The sequence below is a fragment of the Halichoerus grypus genome, chromosome 5, assembly GCF_964656455.1.
Source record: "Halichoerus grypus chromosome 5, mHalGry1.hap1.1, whole genome shotgun sequence".
Classification (NCBI taxonomy): Eukaryota; Metazoa; Chordata; class Mammalia; order Carnivora; family Phocidae; genus Halichoerus; species Halichoerus grypus.
This window is the reverse complement of record NC_135716.1, coordinates 72,983,473-73,006,256: the sequence shown is the minus strand read 5'-3', so window position 1 is coordinate 73,006,256 and position 22,784 is coordinate 72,983,473. Positions and strand designations below refer to the sequence as shown.

Sequence of the window (22,784 nt, the reverse complement as noted above, 5' to 3'; positions counted from 1 at the left end):
ACAAAAGAACAAGTACTAGCCAACCATGGGCAGGTATTCAGGTAGAAGGAGTCAGAAACCGTGGAGTGGGTCTGGGTAACTTGAGGCAATTTGTTATTTTTGGAGTGAGAGCGAGAGACAGACTGCAGCTAAGAGGCTGGCGATGGGTAGAGGAGCCTTGTATGAGTGATGTTACCATGGGCTGAAAAATTTTAAATTATACTGATAATTTACAAATTACCCTAAATGTAGGTACCTGTACAATTTGCTCCCCCCACTCCCATCCCCAGCCACGTTTTGAGGTAAATCAGAAAACCACCAATCTTTGTGTGCTTTTTTTGCTTTCTGAAACAGAATTAAGTGGGGATTCTCCTATCAGTTTTTATTTAGGGTAACGTTTTTTTCAACGAAATGTGACCTTCCAGAATTATAAATTCACTTAGGCCTTTGCGGGGTTTGCTGACAGGTAATTAACAAAAGGGGGTTTAAATCTGTCACTGTGAGGCCTCAGGGTCCTCTTTCTTGAAGCTCAACCAGGACCTGGCGCAGCCCCTTCTCCACTGCAGGACACACCCCTGCTCTCTCCCCTCACCCCACTCTGAGAGGGACATGTATTACAGAAAGGTTGCCCGCCCATAATCCTAACGGGGACAGTTCTGGCAACTGTCTTTACACTGCTCCTTTGCGACTTGGACTGGGAGAGTGCCTCACCACAAAACGCTCACACCAAATCACAGAGCCTAGAGCACTACAGAGAACAGTGCGTGGAGGCAACGGACTTGCTTTTTGGGAATCAGAACAGTGTTTGAATCCCGCCCAAGCCTTACTGTAAGCGCAACTTTGGGCAATTTCATCTCTGTTCAGCATTTTCCTCTGCAAGATGGGAATAGATACTTACCTTGTGGTGAAAAGTAAACAGGGTTGTGTATGTCCAGTCTCTGGCATAGTTCTGGGGGTTCAAATTGCAAAGCTATTATACTCAGTGTGTTACTCAGAAATAAGTGCCACCCCCAAATGGCCTGGTGTGCACTTAAAAATAAGGGGTTTGGATTTTTTTTTTCCTGGCACAGTCTCCTATAGAATCACAGCCAACAGAATCTTTGAAGGACAAACAATGGCAATACTCCACGTAAAGAAGACGGCGCGCATGTGTGATGCAAGATGAATATTAAGGGTGACGCTTGGTAAGTAGTATACTTTTGATCTTCTCATCTCTGTGACATAGGTGGTGTGTGTACCTTAAATTTTATGGCGGTCAAAGTCGCAGATAACCCCAAATCACAGCTAAAACAAAACCCATCCACGTGCAGCCAACAGTCATTTTGCGTGTTGAACTGAATGGTAATTTGGTAATATGTGATTACGACCATCCAGGGATGGACTGACCCCTGCCTGCAGCTTAACTGTGGGAAAAGATTATACTGCATCTCCAAAAATAGTAAGATTACTAAAAATCAGAGAAAACAGCTATATGTTAGGGGAAAAACATACTCCATCGAAGTACACGAAAAATAAACCAAAATTCCACACTGACTTCTACATCATGGGAATGTCTCTTCCACATAACATCTCAGATTAATCCCCTACCCTCATCCTCCTGAAACTGAAGCAAGGGGTGGCAAAGAAGAGTGTGAAAATGAATCCCGTCTTGCAGAGCCAGACTGGTGGAGGGATTGGGTATGGAGGGAAGGCGCACAGAGGTGATGGAGATCCAATACTGGGGAAAAACCAGTGCTCAACTACGACACACCACAAAGAAGGCTGCTGTAGCAGCTCTTCTCACAGTTTTAAAACAAGCAGTGTGTGATTTCCGAGATTTTCAAATGATCATACTTGTATTACTTTTACACTCTTGCTTTCCCCTTGCAGAAGGAATGTTTCTAAACACTAGATGCAATTTGAACTAAATAAATTTGCACTGGGTCCTCCCTGGCAAACCTTTACCTTTGGCAACAACACAGTTTAAGTCAAATTTGTCTATAGGTACCTGCCACAATACAGGACTTGCTTGTCTTCCTTTGTTTTGAAGAATCTGACTGGCGTTGATCTTGAGGTAATGAATGATACAGAGACCTGAGTATGTATTTTTCCACGTATTTACCTATGCAATATGCATGTTTTGACCTTTCTGAGCCTCAGTATCTCTAATTGCAAAGAGAACAGTCAATTCTTGATTAACTGGGATACCTTAATCAAGATAGAAGGCCACAGAAAATCATGGCTAAAACAAAACTGGTCATAACAATACACTGACTGGTGGTCCTTTTGCATTTTAAACTGAAACTCATTTGGATAGCACAAAGCTACAGATCAATCTGTGCTGGGCAAAAGGGGGAAAAGTGACTAGAAGTAACAAAAACAAACAAAAACAGCAAGGAAACTCTTAGGTCTGTCTCCAATATTGTACACTGAATCTCACGAAGACTAGAGAATCAGCTCCATCACAGCAGAGATCTTGCTTTTTACTGTCCATTTCTGTGTTCCTAATATCTAGAACAGCGGATGCACATAGAGGCACTCAAATATTTGTTGAAGGAATAGGAGGAGGAAGAGAAAAGAGGGAGGGAGGGAAGGTTTCCATTCTATTGGCTGAAGGATCTGGGGAAGAAAAGAGTTGCCCAACCTACTTGATTACCTTTGTGAATGATTAGGAATTGACTACTTTAAATTTGAAAATTCTCTTGGATTTCCCTTGAGTATCCAGCAATCAAGAACACCTTGTTCTCTTTCCTCTCTTGGCCCACCCTCAACAGATACCAGGACACTGCAGTTACTGTGCCATCTTGTGGTCATGTCTAGCAAGTTCGTCTTCCTCAATATACCATTACGGTCTCCCTACCTGCACAGAGGCTCTTGGAATGGGCTCTAAGAATAAAGTTTTGGATAAATAGCTCTCCATTTTTTAATTCCACTATCATGGAAAACAAAAAGATGAATCAGTCACTGGTCCTACCACCAAGAAGCGTGTGATCTAGAAGGGGAGATATCTCAAAAGAATATTTATAATTACTGGTAACACAAAATAGAAGTTAGAAAATGCCCTAAAGTAAGTGTAGATTAAGAATAATGGGAATTCCTAGAGATAAAAGATTCATTCAAGCTTTGGAAGTGAAAGTTTGGGAAGGAAGAGACAAGTGAATGGCGAGTGGAGAGAGAGAAGTCACGGACCTGTGGCGGGGGGGCTGGGAGTGGCGTGCAGCCCCCGAGGGAGGAGGGACGGGGGCAGCTTGCACAGCGTGTGGACTATGGCAGGATGGATGGTGGCTAACGCTGAGTAGCAGGCTGAGAGGGACCAGGAGGCTGAAGGAAGCTGAGCACCAAGGGAAAAGGCACTTCTGTGACGAGGTCAGACTCATTTGTGCCCGTGAAAGCAATCTTGTCTGGGGGTTCTGGGGGCCAAGTGGACCAGCTGCGATTCTGTGGGTAAAAAATGATTTAATTTTTTGCAGCCTGGGTTTCCTCGGCTGAAAAGGGAAATCATTAAACCCTAGAGGTTGCTACAAGGGATAGATTAGGCATCTGCTATCACATGCAAAGCACATGCCGTAGCCAGTGGCACTCAAGAGTTTTACTAAATGTTGAGGAACGCCAATAACACGAAGACCCCCAATAGCAGCGTCCTTAACAGACAAGGGAGAACCGGCACAGGCTTTGAAGAGCAGGGCAAGGATGAGAGCGGACAGTGGCCTGTGACAGAGACACAGGAGCCAGACCGCTCACGACACACAGGTGTTTGGCGGAAGGAGTGTGGAGAGGGGCAAACGGAGGAACTCTGCTACCTGCAGAATGGACAGAGCAGACGGGCCAGTGTAAGGGGAGAAGGAAGGCCACAGAATGGGGGAAAAACCAGGCCGCTGTACAGTCAGAAAAGCAAAAGGAAGAGAGAATTTCATGGAAACGGTGGTCACAATAAGAACTAAGTTCTACTCCCTTTTGCTTTGGAGACATGTACGCTTTTGGTAATCCTGGAAAGAACTGTGTCAGGGGATGGAGGCACGAGCATGGAATGCTGAGGCTGAGGAAGGAGTGCCATGTGAGAAACCTGAGGCTCGAAGCTCTTTCGAGAAATGGTATCAGCTGAAGGGGAAGGTATAGAAAAGAGAGAGCTTTCTGTCCCCGTGTTTGTTTTTAAGATGGCAGAGGTGTGGCATGTTTACATGCTGATAGGTTCAGGCACAGAAAGGACAATGAATTAGTAGGGACGGGACCCAGAGCACAAGAGTAGGTACAGGAGGACAGGCTATGTGCAGATGCTGACCAAAGACCCTCAACACACAGGCGGAGGACAGAGAAGACAGAAATTAACATGGCCTCACACAGGAGGGGACACCTGAGCACAATTTTCAAGGATGAACTGGCACTGGCCAAGTGGGCAAAAGGAGGTAAGAAAATTCCAGCAGAGGAAATGGTGTGAGCGAGGGCAGGCATATGAACCCCAGACTGATGAGCCTGAGGAACTTCAAGTTGGTGCTGTGGGGGTATAAATGGGAAGGGAACCAGAGGGTAACCTGGGACCAAATCACGACAGGACTTGGACTCTAGCTGTCATTTCAGGACCACTTTACACATGCTGTTTCTAAAGCATCTGGTGATGTGGCTGTCCCAGTCACCTGGAAGCCCAAGGAAAGAAAAAGCAAGGATTCTTCCAGTGTTGGGAGTAGTAAGATGGGAAAGAGGGCAGTCAATGCAGTGGAATATTCTAGAGCACTAGTGAGAGCAAGCTGGGGTGGCAGAGAGCACACGAAGACACGCCAAGGGAAAAGGAGAGGCTGAGAGCGTCAATAGTGAGAGACCAGCATGTCCAGCAGAGCAAGGCAGTAAGTGGAGTGGAAGGACACAAGCTGTGGTTGGCAAGGCTCACTCTGGGGTTCAGATGCACAGAGGTGAGCAGGCTGAAGTGACGATGACACTCTGGAAAGCAGAATGCAAACGTGAGGTACTTTTAGTTTGCATGACAGTGTCAGAGAATCTTGATTGTGACATTTGAACCTTCCTAATTTTTAGATTTCTCAACTGACATCCCCCCAGGTAATACTTAAAGGTACCAAAAGAGGTGCCAATTTGAATCCTTATTTTTTTTTCAAAAAGGAATTAGATAATGTGAATAATTACTTCCTTAATTTATTTGCTTTGAAAATTCTGATTAGTTCAGAATGTGGCAGGTGAGTGTTTTCCCCCCACCGTAACATGAACTTGTAGTTTGATTCTACAGCAATCTTCCACTTGTCCTGCAACATCAATGATCTGACACCGGGAGAAAAAACAGAAAGGAGGAACAAGGATCTGAAGAGCCAAAGCAGAGGTTACAAATCCACACACTTCATGCACTTTATGACAGAGGCAGCGTCGTGCGCCCTCCCTCACCTAGTGCCAATCTCTCAGGCAAAACGAGGCTAAGAGTTCTGGTGCAGGGAAAATGAGCAGCCTCAGATGTCGAGGGCAAATGTAATGATGGCAGCGGGAGGGTACAGCTCAGGAGGGAAAACATATGAAAGAGAAGTATGTACAAGAGAAAGCAAAAAGCATAGACAGTAGCAAGGGTTTTTAAATGGTCATGCCCCGCGTTGGGGAGGGTTAAGGAAATGGGCACGCCCACGTACTCCTAGTGACTCAAGTCCTCCCAGGGGTCAAAGTGGCCACACAACTGCCAAGCCAGGGAAAGCATTTATCATTCTCTCCACCCATTTCACACCTAAGAATTTATCTGCAGCAAATAACCCAAGATGCACATAAAGATTTATGCACCAGGCCATTCATCACTGCTTATGTAAAGACTGGAAAAAGCTACACAGGCATTAACGGGAGAAGGCTAAATACATCACGGTGCTCATTCACAAGTAGTCTAGCTTTTGAGGAATAGGTAGAAGTAACATAAGAGTACATGGCAAACAACATTTACACAATGTTAGGTTTTCAAAAAGTAGGACACAAAACAAAGATCTCAATTTTGTTTACAAAGATATTACCTAGGTAGTTTATTTTTTTTTAATTTAATTTTTAAATTTAATTAATATATAGTGTATTATCAGTTTCAGAGATAGAGGTCAGTGATTCATCAGCTGCATATAACACCCAGTGCTCATTACATCAAGTGCCCTCCTTAATGCCTATCACCCAGTCACCCCATCCCCCCACCCATCCCCCCTCCAGCAACCCTCATTTTGTTCCCTTTAGTTAAGAGTGTCTTATGATTTGTCTCCCTCTCTGATTTTGTCTTATTTTATTTTTCCCTCCCTTCCCCTATGATCCTCTGTTTCTTAAATTCCACGTATGAGTGAAATCTGACTGACTTATTTCACTTAGCATAATACCCTCTACTTCCATCCACATCGTTGCAAATGTTAAGATTTCATTTTCTGATGGCTGAGTAATATTCCATTGGGTGTTACCCAGGCCGTTTAAAGGAAAAAAATGCCTGTTTGTATTTAACATACTTTTGATGATGTGAACTTTAATATTATACCAGAAACACAGTATCATATATCTATATTTACTATATGCGTATCGATGTTATTCTTCTTGCTTATGGTACTTAACTCAATATTTACTTCTTCCACAAATTCAGTCTTTCCAACTTTTCTTTCTAGGAGACTCCAACATGTTTGGAAGTAAGAGCGGAACCTGAATCTTTCATCAAATGAGGGGCCACAGAAGCCTGTCAAACAATTGTACAGGGATGCAACCTGTAGCAAGAAACAGACTTGTGGGAAACTCTACAGAACCAAACTAAACCAAACCAAAAAGACCCCACTTCTTAAACAAATAAATTTTAAGGGGGAACAAAGGGAAGGGGTTACCAGTAGGTCAGAAAAGATTTAAAAGATATTATCAGCTACCTGTAGATACGGGCCATATGGGTCCTGCAAACTGTTAAAAACACTGAGACAACTGTAGATATTTGAACATTAACTATTTGGTGATATTAAGACATTACTGTTCTTTTGAGGTGTGATGATCATATTGTGATTATATGTCTAGAAAGGGTCTGTATGTTTTAGAAATACACACTAAAAATATGTAATGATATGAAATAATTTCGCATCAAAGTAGTCCGCAGAAGAGATGCAACATGGGTAGGGGGACAGCCAAAATATGACTGGCTACTGAGGTGGTAACTACTGAAACTGGCTATGGGTATATGAAGATCCTTCTAGTATTCTCTGTGCTTTTGTGTATCTCTGAAATATTCTACAATAAAAAGTTCTTTAAAAATCTCTCAAGGCAGCACTACACATAACCCCTATATGCGGTATATTACAAACCATGGGTGCTCAGTAAAAACTGGTGGACGGTGACAAAGTCAGAAATTATTTGCATGTAGTTTATGACACAACTTCTGTGAACTAAGGAATGCACATGATCATTTCTAAAGCCCTGACCATGCTACAAAGGCCACAGGCCAATCAACCGATGGATGCTACTCTGCTGAAGCCAAGCAGGTACTTGTACTTGTATGTAAAAGTAACACCATAACAAATATCTTTAGTAGTCACGGTCTTTCAATTATATCAATTACTTTTTTAGAAATAAGTATTCTGGGAGAGGGTTTTTAACATTTAGGCTTCCAAGTACTCACTTAGCATACAATGACTGGGTAATTTTAAACTCTAATAAGGGTGGAAAATAGATTGGTCTAGCAGGACCAGAGAACTGTGTCAGGCTGGGGGGTGGATGAATATGGCGGCTTGTGGAGGCCATGGCACACCACAGGAGAAGGGCCCCGTGTCATGGAGCAGACAGACCAGGCACCAGGGGAAAGCCTCTGTTGGGCAGGTGTGTGTGTGCGTGCATGCGTGCACATGCATGCATGCATGCACACGGAAGCCAGGCTGGCAAGGTCTGGGAAAGGAGGCGAAGATGTGACAGTCTGAGGAAGAAAGAGGAAGTCCGGACAGTGTGGTAGAGTCAAGTGAGGGGTTCAAGCTGCTTTGGTCTGGACAGCCTTGAACATGTCTACGGCTGAAGAAAAATAGTCAATGCAGTGTACATGTTTCCATATTCCATGGGACAGGAAAAGAGATGGTGGGAGAGCAGAGCTTCCCAGCAGCCAAGAAAACAAAGGGATACAGTGCAAATAAGGTTTGTGGTCAGGGGACAGACGGTAGATAGGGCATATGTGATAGACCCAATTTCCTCAGTGAACTTGGGGCATTACCTAATGTCTATTATAGACTCTATTAGAATCTCACTATTAACTATTAATAGATTAGTATTAATCATCAGAACATAAAATATTAGATATTTTTTATTATATACTAGGATAAAGGAAAAAATTAATAGATTGATATTAGTCTATTAATAGATTATTAGAGATCCTAGTTCTATGAGAACTATTATCATTGTCATCATTATTAGCTTGAATTTCACAGAACAGAGTGGACAAGGTTGCTTAGACAACAAAAGCCATTTGAGCACTTACATGAACCAGGTATTATGCTGAGAATTTTGTTTGTGCATCATCTCATTTAATACTTACTTAACTTCTCTGAGCCTCATTATCTTCCTCTGTGTATGAGGGATAAGCACAGTACCTACCTTACGGAGTTGTTACGAGCATTAAAAAAGTGCCTATGTGTAAGCGTGCTGGGCAGCAAGCACAGAGTAAGCACTTCCTAGTGTCAGGGGATAGTGTTGCTCCAAGTGAGCTACCTTCCCAATTCACGAGGTCTGAAGCAGGGCTGCCTGGCTACCACTGCATTCCCCACGTAGCTAACCAGCCTGCCGGGGGACACCTGCCACGAGGCTAGAGAAGCACAGGGGTGAGCATGCACAGGGAGAGAAGGGACGGGGGGCGGGGGGCTGGCAGTGGTGCAGCCATGATGAGACCCAGCTTCAGAGTCTAGGGATGGGTGAAGGGGGTGACAACCACAAGGAGGCCCAGAGCCATTGCCAGCAGCCGGGGAAAGGATGTATAGGCTCCCCTGCCTGCAGCCCTCTCAGCCCAGCTCCAAGGAAGCAAGAGGTCCTGAAGTTTGGAGTGCCTGGCTTCCTGTGGGCGGACGAGGGACAGTGCAAGCAGGTCGGGGGCGGGGAGGCAACCCCCAAGAGCTCTGGGTTAGATGAGAACACAGGACTCCACTTCCAAATGTTACCACAGCTCAAGCCTCACAAAACTTGCCAAGTACTTGCTGTATGAAGCTATTTGGAGAAGGAAGACCTAGCTTCATGAGCAGGGGAGGAGGGTATCCCAGACTGGAAGTCAAAGCAAGCTGTGTGCTAGGGACTAGAACACAAGCACTAACACAGGACTCTGGGGCACAGAAGAACCACTGAGTCAGGCTGTCTAATGAGAGTGGGAAAAGAGAATCCCAAGCTGAAGGACTTGAAGGAGCCAGGGGTATGGTGGGTTCCAGGTAGTGCTTCAGGTAACAACCTATGGTACGGGCTGAACTAAATGATCCTGAAGTCTACTGAAGATGGCTGGCCTCAAAAAGGAGTCCTACGATGGCTGTGATTAACAGCTATGTTACACTCAGAAAAAAACAAAACATGTCCATGCGAATGTCCAGTACCTTTTTAGTATTTTAATTGGGGTGAAAGGAATAAGGTGTGACCTTTCTGGAGATGTGTGACCTGAAGGGGACAGACTGGAGTTTAGGGTACCCTCGGCAGTCAAGTGATTATGCCCATTTGCAGATTTGCCCTCTGGGAAAGCCCAGTGCAGATGTCAGAACATACTACTCTGCAGAACTGAGAGCACAGTGAGTACTTCCCAACCCTGAGTCTCTGGGGTGGTCATGCAAACACCAAGAGTGTGGGTAGGCTGTGTGTCTCTCTTGTCTTCTCAGGCAGGATGGGGGTCTCCCCTATCGTGTCTCCTCTCACTGCCCTGTGTACTATCCCGTCTGTGTGGACCCCCCTCCCTCCTTCTGCATGTCGGCCTCTCTGCCCTCCTCGTATGCGTATATGTGGCTTCCTCTATGGGTGTCTGTGTGTGTGAGCACACACACATGTGTGTGCACAAGTGTGCCGACTCTATTCTGAATTTCTCTATTGTTCTGCTTTCCCAGCTTGGGGTATATAGATCTCGCTCCTCTCCCCTGGTATGTGTGCCTACTCCTCTCCCCCACCTCGGGTATGTGTGTTTGTGCATCCCTAGGGGTGTGTGTGCGTGTGCGTGTCCTTCTCTGCCCTCTGGGAATCTGTTTCTCTCTCCTACTGAAGGTATGTGTATGTGGTGTCTCCTCTGACTCTGGGGGGTGTCGCTCCTACTCTTTGGAGGCCTGTTGTGTGTCTAGCTCCTTCTGGGCATGAGGGTGCCTCCCCCTCCCCATCCCCATCCCAGCATGAGTGTGCCTAGTGGGAGTGTGCCTCTCACAACCTTCTGAGTATGTGTGTGTGCAAGTGTCTCCCTTCACATCCTGGTATGAGTGTAACTCTCTCTCCCACCTTCCGGAGGTATGTGTGTGTCTTTCCTGCCCCCGCAAGGTGAGTGTCTCTACCCCATGCTCCTATGTCTACTGTCCCCCACCTTTCTAGGTGTGTGTGTCTCCCCCCTGCCCCATCCTGGAATCTGTTTCTCTCTCTCTCCCCACCCCTTCCACCTTCTTTCACCTTCTGGATGTGTGCCACTCTCCCCTCATCCAGTTATCGGTGTCCCCCAGGCAGGGGTGAGACAGACACAGAGCTTCTGTCTCTCTCCCCTCTCTGGGTATGAGCTGAATGTGCTGCTCTCTCTCTCTCTCTCTCTTCCTCCCCTGAAGTGCGAACAATAATTCACACATATATACATAGACATAGCATCCCTGGGTGTACAGGTCTCCTCTCCCCACTGTGTGTTCAGCCTGTATGTCTATGAGCCTCTCTCTCTCTGGGCCTCTGGGTGTGTGTGTGTGTGTGTGTGTGTCCTCTCCCACCATAAGCATGTCTGTCTGTCCGTCTTTCCTTGGGGTGTGTGTACTTGGCTCCATAGCCCCATTGCAAGGCTTGCTGAGGGCAAGGAAGGGGCTTCTACCTGTCGTGGGGAGGGCTCAGGTTGAGAAGGAAGGAGTCTATGGAGTGGGGTGGGGGGCAGTAGAGATGAAACAAGCCACCTCCTTACCTCCCAAACTTGCTGTCCTGCACTTCACAGTTAACAAGAGACTGGCTCCCACTCTTGAGGGTGACACCCAGGTCTCTTCTTGCTGACCTTTCTATGGGCCCAGTGCTGTCGCCATTCTTCTCCTCGATGCTGTCCTGGGACACCCTCTGGGAGGACTCTCATCACACAGCACCTAGCCACTGCTCCAAGTTTCCTCCAGCTTCCCTCCACCACAGCCAACCCTTGAGTCTGGCCCTGAGGGCAGAGCGCACCTCCCCAGATACTTACTGTGTGCCTGGTTCGAGAGAGAGAAAGAGGGAGGAGGTCGGGCTCAGTCTAGTGAGGAAGTTGGACATGCGCAGGATGGGAGGAGTGCCTGACAGCAGGGAATGGAATCGGCTGTGCAAGCACAGAGGTGTCACCCCAACCGTGAGACAGGCAGGCTGGGGACATGCTCTGGGACACACCCAGCAACCAAGCTCCAGAGGAGCAGGGAAGGGAAGAGGTGAGGAAGGTGTGAGCTAGGAGGTCACTAGTCCCCAGGAGCTGCATTCTTAAGGACACCGGGGAGGGGATGACCACCGCACCCCAGGCCCTTTGGCTACAAGGAAGGGGCAGTCATGAATGAGGATGAGGCCCGAGGTGGGAGCCAGCTGGCAAAGGGCAACCCATGCGGTGGCTCAGGAGTTCTAAGCACAGTGTGGGCCAGCTGTCCCCAAAGAGGGCACGAGACGGTCCTGCAGAGTGGCTCTCTGGCCTCCTCCCCCACCTTGCCGCCTCTGCCCGGCTGGGCTCCCCCTCCATCAGGGTCTTCTCTGGAAGTGCCCCTCCCAGGTTGTTCCTGGTTTGCTCCTTCTCACCAGTTAGGCCTCGTCACAAAGGTTCCTTTATCAACATGTCCTCTCTGAGCACTGTCTCTAAGGGTCCCTTCTCCCCCAGGCCCCCAACTCTTCATCCTTGTATTCCTTATTTCCTTCATACCACCTGCCACGGGCTGAGAGAATCCTGTCTACCATCGCCTTCGTTCACTCTGGCTTAGTGTCTGGTCCATGGGAGGCCCTCTGTCAAGTCTTCTCGTGGAGTAAGAGATGTGAGGAAGAGTGTCCTACCACAGACGTGGAGACGTTTGTGTAAAGAGAAACACAGGCGCAGAGGCCCCGGAGGTGGGCAGAGACTGAGGCTTTCTTAGCCCAAGGCTGCCAGGCACAGGTACGGTAGGAGTGGATGCCGGTGCTCAGGAAGGCGTACGCCGAGGGGAGAGGAGGACCCAGGAACCCTAGGAAATGGCCAACTGGGAGAAGAATGGGCCCCATTGAGGGAAGGTGCACAGGAGCTGTTAGAGCAGGAGCAGCAGGGCCAGAAGAGCGGGACAGGAGGGAGCTCTCAGGAGCCCATCAAGCCCTGCAGAAAAGCCCAGTGGGAATAAAATGCAAAGACGCTACTACTGATGGGCTATTGCTGGATGGCACCGATGGGAAGAAAGAGAAGATATGCAGTGGGGGGATGAAGGCAAAGGTCTTCTACAGTATTTTGTTTCTGACAGGGGAATACTGAAGCATCTTTGCAGGTGGACAGGAAGAGATGGGAAATAACCAGGATGGGAGGGGTTAGCAGTAACCCAGTTGGCTCCAGCCAACTGATCCACGCCTCCCAAGGCCATGAGGCCCAGCCTCCCCTGGACAGACTCCCTAAGCTCCTCTGAAGCCTTGTCCGACCCACAGGAGGTGGCCCACTATTCTGGAAGAGCAAGAGGTAAAGAGGAGCCAGGCGGGGGGCTGTGGTGGTGGCTCCCATCTTCTTCTGGGAACTGGGCAGGCCACTGGGTGTGAGGGTGGGGGAATGAGGAGGTGAGGGCTGAGAATCAGTGAGGAGAGGACTGAGCAAAGGAACAAAGAAGAGATCCACAGCTAAAAGACTGGCTCTGTATCACTAAAGACCCAACTGTGAATCTGGGGGGGTGGGGGGGTGTCTCATTTGCAACAGCATAAAAATCCTTCAGTGTGGCATTCAAGATCCGATACATCCTGGTCCCAGTCTCCCTTTCCAGCCTCACCTACCATCATTCTGTTCACCCCTGACACCCTAGACTCCAGCTCCAGGTGAGGGCCCAGCATGTGCCACATGCCCAGAACAGTCACCCCTCCCACCTGCTGCTCTAGGACCACCTCCTCTGCGGAGGGAATAACCTACTGCTATCAAACTACTTCCTCTGTATGTCCCCTCTGTTTCATGTCTCTAAAATGGACGTACTAGACCCACATCAGAAGTTCCAACTGAATATAGACAAGGTGGCTTTGTGCCCAGGGACCTGAAGGAATGGAAGGGCCGTTAATAAAACTACTAAAGTCTGAACTGCTGGTTTTAGGGACGTTGAGAGTTTGAGATGCCAGCCTTCCATCCAGGCAACCATGTCAAAAGAGGCCCTTGAAAATGTACGTCTAGAACTCGCCGGTGAGGAAGGGACTAGCAGTGATAACGAACAGAGTCACGTGCACGGCAGTGGACCACTGCTTCAGATCTGGATTATAGTAACATTTCGGTAACTCTTGTCTCACACCCATGGGCTCAATTTACTCTGGATTCTGAGTCGACTTCACTTTCGTAACTCATCCTTCCCTGCTCAAAAAGCTACAGTGCCTTCCACAGCACAGTGTGCAAACTCCTTGGGCTGGCAATCAAGGCTGCTCAGAGTCAGGCCTCAGCATACCTTTCTAGTCTCACCTTGTGCTCCCCCCAACAAACCCTCCTTTCCTGTCAGACTGGTATTCCTGGTAGCCCAGGACAATAAGCACATTTCTGCCTCCTCACCTCTGCTGAAACCATTCATTTCACCTAAGGCCCTCCCTTCTTTCTGCCCATTCTTAACTCACACCTGTTCAAAGCCCACCTCAAGTTCACCTCTCCCGCCCTGGAATACCTGTCATTTTTACTGTCAGTACCATTCGTTTCGCATTTTAAGATATGCTGCTTTGTGTTCTCTTTCATACATCAACCTAACATCCACAAGGCATAAAAGAAAGACAAGGAAAAGGTAGAAGGCAAATACAAGTACCCTACAAGGGGCGGGAAGTACTCTTCTTACTTCCGGCTCGCATTTGGAGAATAAAGAAACTTCAAAAAGAAGATGGTCTGTAATGGGACTTATTGGACAGGTTAAGATGCGGACAGGTATGAGAGAAAAGCTTTGCAGGGACTGGCCAAAGTAAAACACATGCACAGTCAAATGTGGGGTATGTCTCTAAATCCCCTAAATCTGTGGAGGTTAAGTACACAAATAACAAAATAGGGATCTGGAACTTAACTTGGAATTTTGGAGAACTTGGGATGATACCATATACTGCATTAAATTCTTTCAGTTCTCCTGAGTGCTAAGATCATCAGTGACATTTCTATCTCGGAAGCCTAATATATGAAATTAACTAAACACTATTTGCAATAGTCACAATAAAGAATTACATTGTTTATTGAACGAAAACCATCCAAAAATTCAAAAAGAGACACTTATTCTGAGAGGGGATGGTTTTGCTGTAAATGTGTTTTGAAGCAAAAACTGACAAAACTACACTTAGTGAGATCATTAAATCCTATAAAACAAAGTTTAGGTTTATACTTTTAAAAAGACAAAACTACACTTAGTGAGATCATTAAATCCTATAAAACAAAGTTTAGGTTTATACTTTTAAAAATCTCCTTAAATTTAGCAAACTTATACTTTCCCCTCAATTCCTAATCCATGGCTTACATATAAGTAGACAGGGATGCCTGGGTGGCTCAGTTGGATGAGCTCTCTGCCTTCAGCTCAGGTCATGATCCCGGAGTCCTGGGACTGAGTCGCGCATCGCATCGGGCTCCCTGCTCAGCAGGAAGTCCGCTTCTCCCTCCCTCTGCCTCTGCCTGCTGATCCCCCTGCTGGTGCTCTCTCTCTCTCTGACAGATAAATAAAATCTTAAAAAAAAGATAAATAGACACGTAGCACGTCCTAACTTGAGTCAGTACTGAAAATTTTATTTTTACAAATTGTTTTTCTTTTTAAATAAATACATAAATTCTAATCTGGATGTAATTTAGGCTTACGCTAGCAAATTAACGTATCAATAACTAGCTTACACGGCCCGCCCATTCTAAAGACTTACTTATTTTCCAAAGTCACAGAATTCCAGTTTCTGAAATCATGACTGCTCCTTGAATACACATGCCTGCACTTCCTATCTCACAAGACTGTGGCAAGAATGAAATGAGAGAATATAGGTAAGAGCAAGGACTGCTATCCAACCAAAGTCCTTTATAACGGACGCATGGCATTAATACACAAAATATTTTGGGTGATATAATTTAAAAGTCATGTTGGCTAAATGATTCGGGGAATAATTTAACCAATCCATTTAAGTTTCTTTTTCTTTTAAACAGAAACAGTCTCTTTTTTGTGCTCATTTTGGTTTTGCTTTTACTGGGAAGAACTTTTCACTAAAACTTGGCTAAAATAAAAAAAAATCTAATAGCTCTCATCTTGGATAAAAACCTCTGCTTTCTTATTTGATCAGTTTCAAGCTCTCTGAAAAATACTAGTACAATTCCACCTTATGCTAGTGAAGGAATTGATGAAATAGATAAAGGTGTTTACCTTTAAAAATGCCCAAATTTCATTTTTTGGCAGCTGGATACCATCTTTCAGAACTGTGTAACTTCAGAAGTCTAGCTTTAGTACAGCCCTTAAACACAGAAACAGGGCATACGAAAAGATCTTTAAAATGTATGGTAATGTGTGTGCTTCTTTTTCAGAAGTGGTTTTGGACGGCACAACTTGACACAAAGCACGGAAAGGAGTGCGTGCGGTACCGAGGCTCTGCCATACACAGGGTGGCAGCACTGAGAACGAAACCCAGACTGCCGGCAGAACGCCTGAATGGCCAAGGCAGCCTCACAAGTGTGCCTGGAATCTGATTAGGAAAACACTTCTTAGACACACGGGGATTTTGGTTTTAATTAAGAAATTCCTTTTAATTCTGGCAGGGGTATCCTGCATTTTAGAAAAGCTCTTATGAGTCAGCCTCTGAATGTGATCAATTGCATTTTTCTCAAAACAAACCGCTTTCTCTTCCTCTTCCTGCACTGATAAAAGGTAAACTGAGTAGGATTAAACTTAAGCACCACATCATACTCAGTGTTTAAGTAGAGCAACTGTATCTCAAGTGTGTGTGTATATACAAACACACACACATACACACACACATATTTTGTTGTTATTGTTTTGTGGGGTTTTTTCCCCCAATTTATTTAAACCAAAAACAAAAACAGTTCACCTATTTCTCCCACCCTCACCCCATCCTCTGCCTCTGGCAACTACCAATCTGTTCTCTGTATGTATGAGCTTGGTTTTATTTTTAATATATTTAAATTAATTTAACATATAAGAAAGATCATACCGTATTTGTCTTTCTGTCTTATTTCACTTAGCATAATACCATCAAAGTCCATCCACATTGTCAACAAATGGTGAAATTTCATTTTTTTATGGCTGAATAATATTCCATTATATATAATATATATTACATATAACACAAAATTTTATAATACTTTATAATACATATTTTATATAATATTATATATAAATGCCACATTTTATCCATGCATCCATCCATGGGCGCTTAAGTTGTTCCCACATCCTGGTTATTGTAAATAATGCTGCGATGAATATGGGAGTGCACATATCCTTTCAAAGTTAGTGTTTTCATTTCCTTTGGATAAATACCCAGAAGTGAAATAGCTGGATCATATGGTAGTTCTACTTTTAAATTTCTGAGGAACCTCCACACTATTTTCCACAGTGACTGTACCAATTTACATTTGCACCAACAGTGCACAGGGTTCTCTTTTCTCCACACCCTTGCCAATACTTGTTATTTCTAGGCTTTTTGAAATAGCCACCCTAACAGGTGTGAGGTGATTATCTCATGGTAGTTTTGATTTGCATTTCTCTGTTGATGAATGATGGTGAGCATCTTTTCATGTGTCTGTTGGCGATCTGTATGTCTTCTTTGGAAAAATGTCTATTCAGATCCTCTACCCATTTTTTACTTGAATTGTTTGTTTTTTTGCAATTGAGTTGTAGGAGTTTATATATTTTGGACATTAGTCCCTTACCAGATAAATGATTTGCAAATATTTCCTCCCATTCAGTAGGTCGTTTTTTCATTTTGTTGATGGTTTTCTTGCTATGCACAAGCTCTTTAGTTTGATGTAGTCCCACTTATTTTTTTGTGGCTTTTGGTGTCAGATTTTAAAAATCATCACCAAATACCTTTGTCAAGGAACTTACTGCCTATGTTTTCTTCTAGGAGTTTTGTGGTTTCAGGTCTTATATTCAATTCTTTAAACCATTTTTAGTTAATCTTTGTGTGGTAGAAGGTAGTGGTCCAGTTTCACTCTTTTGCACGTGGCTGCCCAATTTTCCTAGTACCATTTATTGAAGAGAGTGTGTTTTCCTCACTGTACATTCTTGACTCCTCTGTCATAAATTAATTGGCTATATATGTGTGGGTTTATTTCTGGGCTCTCTATTCTGTTCCACTGATCTATGTGTCTGTTTTTATGCCAACATCATACTGTTCTGATTACTATAGCTTTGTAAGATAGCTTGAAATCAGGGAATGTGATGCCTCCAGCTTTGCTCTTCTCAAGACTGTTTCAGGTATCTGGTGTCTTCTGTGGTTCCACCCAAATTTTGGGATTGTTTGTTCCATTTCTGTGAGAAATACCATTGGAATTTTGATAGGGACTGCACTGAATATTTAGATTGCTTTGGGCAGTACGGACATTTGAATGATATTAATTTTTCTAATCCATGAGCATTGGAATATCTTTCTATTTATTTGTATCTTCTTCAATTTCTTTCATGTTTTCTAGTTTTCAAAATATAGGTCTTTCACCTCCTTGGTTAAATTTATTCCTAGGTATTCTTTTTGATACAACTGTAAATGGCAATTTTTTTTTCTCTTTTTGATAGTTCATTATTAGCATATAGAAATGCAACAGATTTCTGTATATTGATTGATTATTAGCATATAGAAATGCAACAGATTTCTGTATCCTGTAACTTCATGAATTTGGTTATTAAATTTAACAGTTTTTTTATGGAGTCTTTAGGATTTCCATATTTATAATATCACATCATCTGCACATAGTGGACAGTTTCACTTCTTCCTTTCCAATTTAGGTGCCTTTTATTTCTTTTTCTTGCCTAATTTCTCTGGCTAAAACTTCCAATACTATGTTGCATAAAAGCAGCAAGAACAGGCATCCTTGTCTTGTTCCTGATCCTAGAGGAAAAGTTTTCAGCTTTTCACCATTGAGTATGATGTTAGCTGTGGGCTTGTCCTATATGGCTTTTATTATGCTGAAGCATGGTACCTCTATACCCACTTCATTAAGAGTTTTTATCATAAATGGATATTGAATTTTTTCAAATGCTTTTTCTGCATCTACTGAGATGATCATATGACTTCTATCCTTAATATTGTTAATGTGGTTATTATTTTGACTGATTTGTGGATACTGAGCCATTCTTACATCCCTGGAATAAATCCCACTTGATCATGGTATGTGATTCTTTTAATGTATTATTGAATTCAGTTTGCTAACATTTTGCTGGGATTTTTATGTTATGTTCATCAAGGATATTAACCTGTAATTTTCTTTTCTGTGGCATCCTATTTGGTTTTGGTATCAGGGTAATGCTGGCTTCATAAAGTGAGTTCGAAGAATTCCCTCCTCTTCTATTTTTTGGAAGAGTTCGAGAAAGATTAGTATTAATTCTTCTTCGAATGTTTAGTAGAATTCACCAGTGGAGCCATCTGGTCCTAGACTTTCATTTGCTGGAAAATTTTTGATTAGTGACTCAATCCCCTTACAAGTAATCGGTCTGTTAGTAATGGGTCTGTTCAGATTTTCTATTTCATCATGAATCAGTTTTGGTAGATTGTATGTTTCTAGGGATTTATCTGTTTTTTTTTTTTGTTTTTTTTTTTTCTCAGTTATCCAATTTGTTGGTGTATAATTGTTCATAGTAGTCTCTCATGATCCTTTGTACTTCTGTGGTATCACTTTTAACATCTCCTTTTTTCACTTCCGATTCTATCTGAGTCCTCTCTTTTTTACCTGGTGAGTCTAGCTAATGGTTTGTCAATTTTATCTTTTCAAAGAATCAGCTCTTAGTTTCCTTGGTCTTTCCTATTGTGTTTTTTAGTCTCTTTAAACTCTATTTCACTTATTTCTGCTTTAATATATGTTATTTCCTTCCTTCTACTAACTCTGGGCTTCATTTGTTCTTTTTCTAGCTCCTTGAGGTGTAAAGTTAGGTTGTTCACTTGAACAAGAAGATATAGCATTTGTAAATATTTATGCACCCAAAATAGGAGCACCTAAATATATAAAACAAATATTAACAGACATAAAGGAAGAAATAAACAGCAATACAACAACAAGGGACTTTAATATCTCACTAACATCAATGGAGAGATGATCCAGACAGAAAACCAGTAAGTTAACATTGGCCTTAAATGACCAGACTTAACAGACATTTACAGAACATTCCACCAAAAGCAACAGAATACACGTTCTTCTCACGTGCACATGGAACATTTTCCAAGATAGATCATACGCTAGACCACAAAAAAAAGTCTTAAGAGGATTAAAATCATATCAGGCATCTTTTCCAACCACACTGGCATGAAATTAAAAATTAATTACATGAGGACAACTGGAAAATTCACAAACATGTGGAGATTAAGCAACATGCTACTGAATAACCAACTGGTCAAAGAAGAAATCAAAAGAGAAATAAAAGACAAATGAAAATGGAACTGGAACCTACCAAAGTTTATGGGATGCAGCAAAAGCAGTTCTAAGAGGGAAGTTCATAGCGATAGATGCCTACCTCAAGAAACAAGAGAAGCCTAGTGCATATTTAAAAAGATTACCCGAGCTATGATTAAAAGTGCTTCAAGGTAGAAACTTCTTTTAAGAAGAATATGATCTTGGGAACAAAACTGCTATTATTAAACACAAGCAGCTAAAGTTTTAAAGTAATTTTCTTAATTGTAACGTCCAAAAAAGAGAGACTTTTAAGGAAAACATCTGTAATGCTACTTAAAATGAACTAAAATACCCCTAAGAGTCTTAAATGCTTAATGATTAAAAATTTCAAATGCAGTGGATATGCAAGTGACGTAGATAAAAACAGTTCTAACCCATTTGTCACCACTCTTCCTTCAAAAATAACTATAATAATTGAATATTATAATTCTCTAAGTAATTTTGTGCCTGTATTTGAAAAACATATTCTCATTGATTGTGTCAAAAGATACTCTGTTTATGAACTTCTACAAACTGTCAGATAATTATATGTATTCACTTTGTTTACTAACTTCTAGGCATATAAAAATAAATTTAGGTACAGAAACAGCTTTCAATTAAAATTCCCTAATTTCAGTAGCACATCAAGTTATCCAAGTATTTAAAACCTTCATTCTATGTCTAATTAAATGTTACATGATCCTTTCATTTTGATTTATGATTATATATTTTACATGTATTACCTTTTAAAATGTACTGTATGCTAAATTATTTCTAAGGAATATTTGCCTTATACTTTTTCCTTGAAAAGAAACTAAAGCAAATTACCTTAAAAGCTAAGCCTCATACATATACTTTACACAGGGCATAGTTAAATCAGTTATTTGTTTATATGACAGGAGCTCTGAGGATGCTCAAATTTTATGAAGCATTAAAAGAAAAGCATAAAATATCACCAACTGCTGTTAGAAGAGCGCCCTGTATTTGTAGGCATTTTCCTTCTTTGAAACATTTTACACTCTTCCAAATAAGAACTACTAGAGCTGCTTCCACCACTCTTGGTATAATTTACCTATTTTCTTATATGTCTAATTCTATTTTAGAGCTGAAACTCTAAGCATCTGAATAGTGATTTGCAAATAAAATACTACTAATATTAGAAAAGTAACATAACCAAGGTTGAAATTTTATCCAAGTAAATGACCTCAGACAATAACAAATTAGAAAAACACACGAAAAACATTTTCTCAGACTTACTTAGAAAATAAGTTTAGAAATACAAGGAAAGCAAATACATGTTTGAGATGTAGTTTCTAATCAGATATACTGGTCATATTAATATTTAAGGTTATAATAGATCTTATTCAGCTATATAAAGACACAACTCTCTCATAAACTGCAAATTTAGAACAAATTCAATTTTAAAGTAAGGTAGCTAATTTCTCTTCTTTGGAACAGAATAGTTATAGAAATTATATTTAGGAAATACAAAAAGCTTAAGAAAGGTAATATATTCTTAAATAAAACCCTATTTTCATTTCATTTGTTAAAGTTGATTAAAATAAACAACAACCCTCTTATTCTAACTTTTTTAGGGTATGATGAAAAGTGATGTGGGCGCTACATAATTCCAGCTTTAAGACAATACAAGAAAATAAAATCAAATTACTTAGAAAATGTAGCAGACTAAAGTTCAGCTGGTGTTATTTTTAACCTGAACGTTTGAACTACCTTAATCTTTTAGGTTCAGTTTCTTAAAATTCTCCTGATGGAGAACGATTCAATCAACTTTTTACTAATACACCTTCAAGTGAACAAAACTGATTAAAACATTTTCTCAGCTTGCCTTTCAGCCAAAGGAGCTAAATCCCTCATTCTCTGATTGATTTCTAGTTTAACAGTCTCTAAAAATGTATCTCAAAATTAAAGGTTCTAATGTCTAACTATGATTAAAATGACAGAAATTTTTTAAAAAACTGATGGCTGCCTTTTAGCTGTAGCATTTAATCTGAGAATTAATATTCCCATATTCAGAAACCAAAAGATAGGCTATCATAAGTAATCAATATGCACATGTGCAATTTCAATATTGGTTTGAGACAATAATTCAAATATTTGATAACTGTAAGTCTAAAATGAGCCTCTCATTCTCAAAAAAGGTAGAGTTCAAGACTCTGCAAGGGCAGATCATTATTCACAATCCGTAGAGGATTCAGCTGCCCTTTAGGAAAAGATGCCTACTCTACCCTCAAAAAATTTTCTCATACTAAAGGAAACTTCTACACCGGAACATAACACTATAAGAAGTCTAGATCTTCCTTCAGAAAATCAATTGCTCATTAATAAATAGGAAAGAAAATTTTCCTTTAACTGTCAGCATACACCTAAAAACAATCCAGAAATTAAGAACTTTGTTGACTGTTCTTATCTTTACCTTGTAAAAGCTTTTTAAATGTTATTAAGTATGTAGGAAATGATATAAATTACCATTAAAAAGCCCACAAGTACCTTGTTCTTAGACTAAGTTTTTAAAATCTATTTCATTAATCTAACAGAAAGCTTTAAACTTTCTGATGAAGAATGGAAAAAATAATTTTCAATATTTTCTAAGATTTTTCAGAACACTTCACTTAGGTACACATTTAAAATAATCTTTAAAATCTTTTTAAAATAGGAAAAAATCATTTTTCCTTACTTAAAAATAAAGAATTGAAAATAACCACTACAAATTATTCTTAGAATTTAGTTTAATTCAAATCTAAGAAGATCTGGAAGAAAGGCTTTGGGAGAATCTATTTTTAAAAGGTTATTATAAAGTCAGCAATTTGTATTGGAAATACTCTCTTATAGATTCCCCCAATTCTCTCTCCCCTTTTGGGGGGGGTAGATTTATTATTTTTGCTTTGTAGGTAGTTATTCTTTACTCACAAAGACA

The 22,784-nt window shown here is 42.0% G+C and overlaps 1 protein-coding gene and 1 long non-coding RNA gene across 4 annotated transcripts in view; one reads left to right on the top strand and one right to left on the bottom strand.

Annotated features, from left to right (window-relative positions):
- The window catches only part of PLAG1 (PLAG1 zinc finger), a 50,643-nt gene that overhangs the window by 21,829 nt on the left and 6,030 nt on the right, over window positions 1-22,784 (bottom strand). The gene's annotated exons all lie outside the window — the stretch shown is intronic.
- Window positions 1,047-6,829, top strand: LOC144381739 (uncharacterized). The gene is made up of 3 exons (XR_013447521.1): window positions 1,047-1,163; window positions 1,963-2,032; window positions 6,567-6,829. It is a non-coding gene; the product is annotated as an uncharacterized LOC144381739 (long non-coding RNA).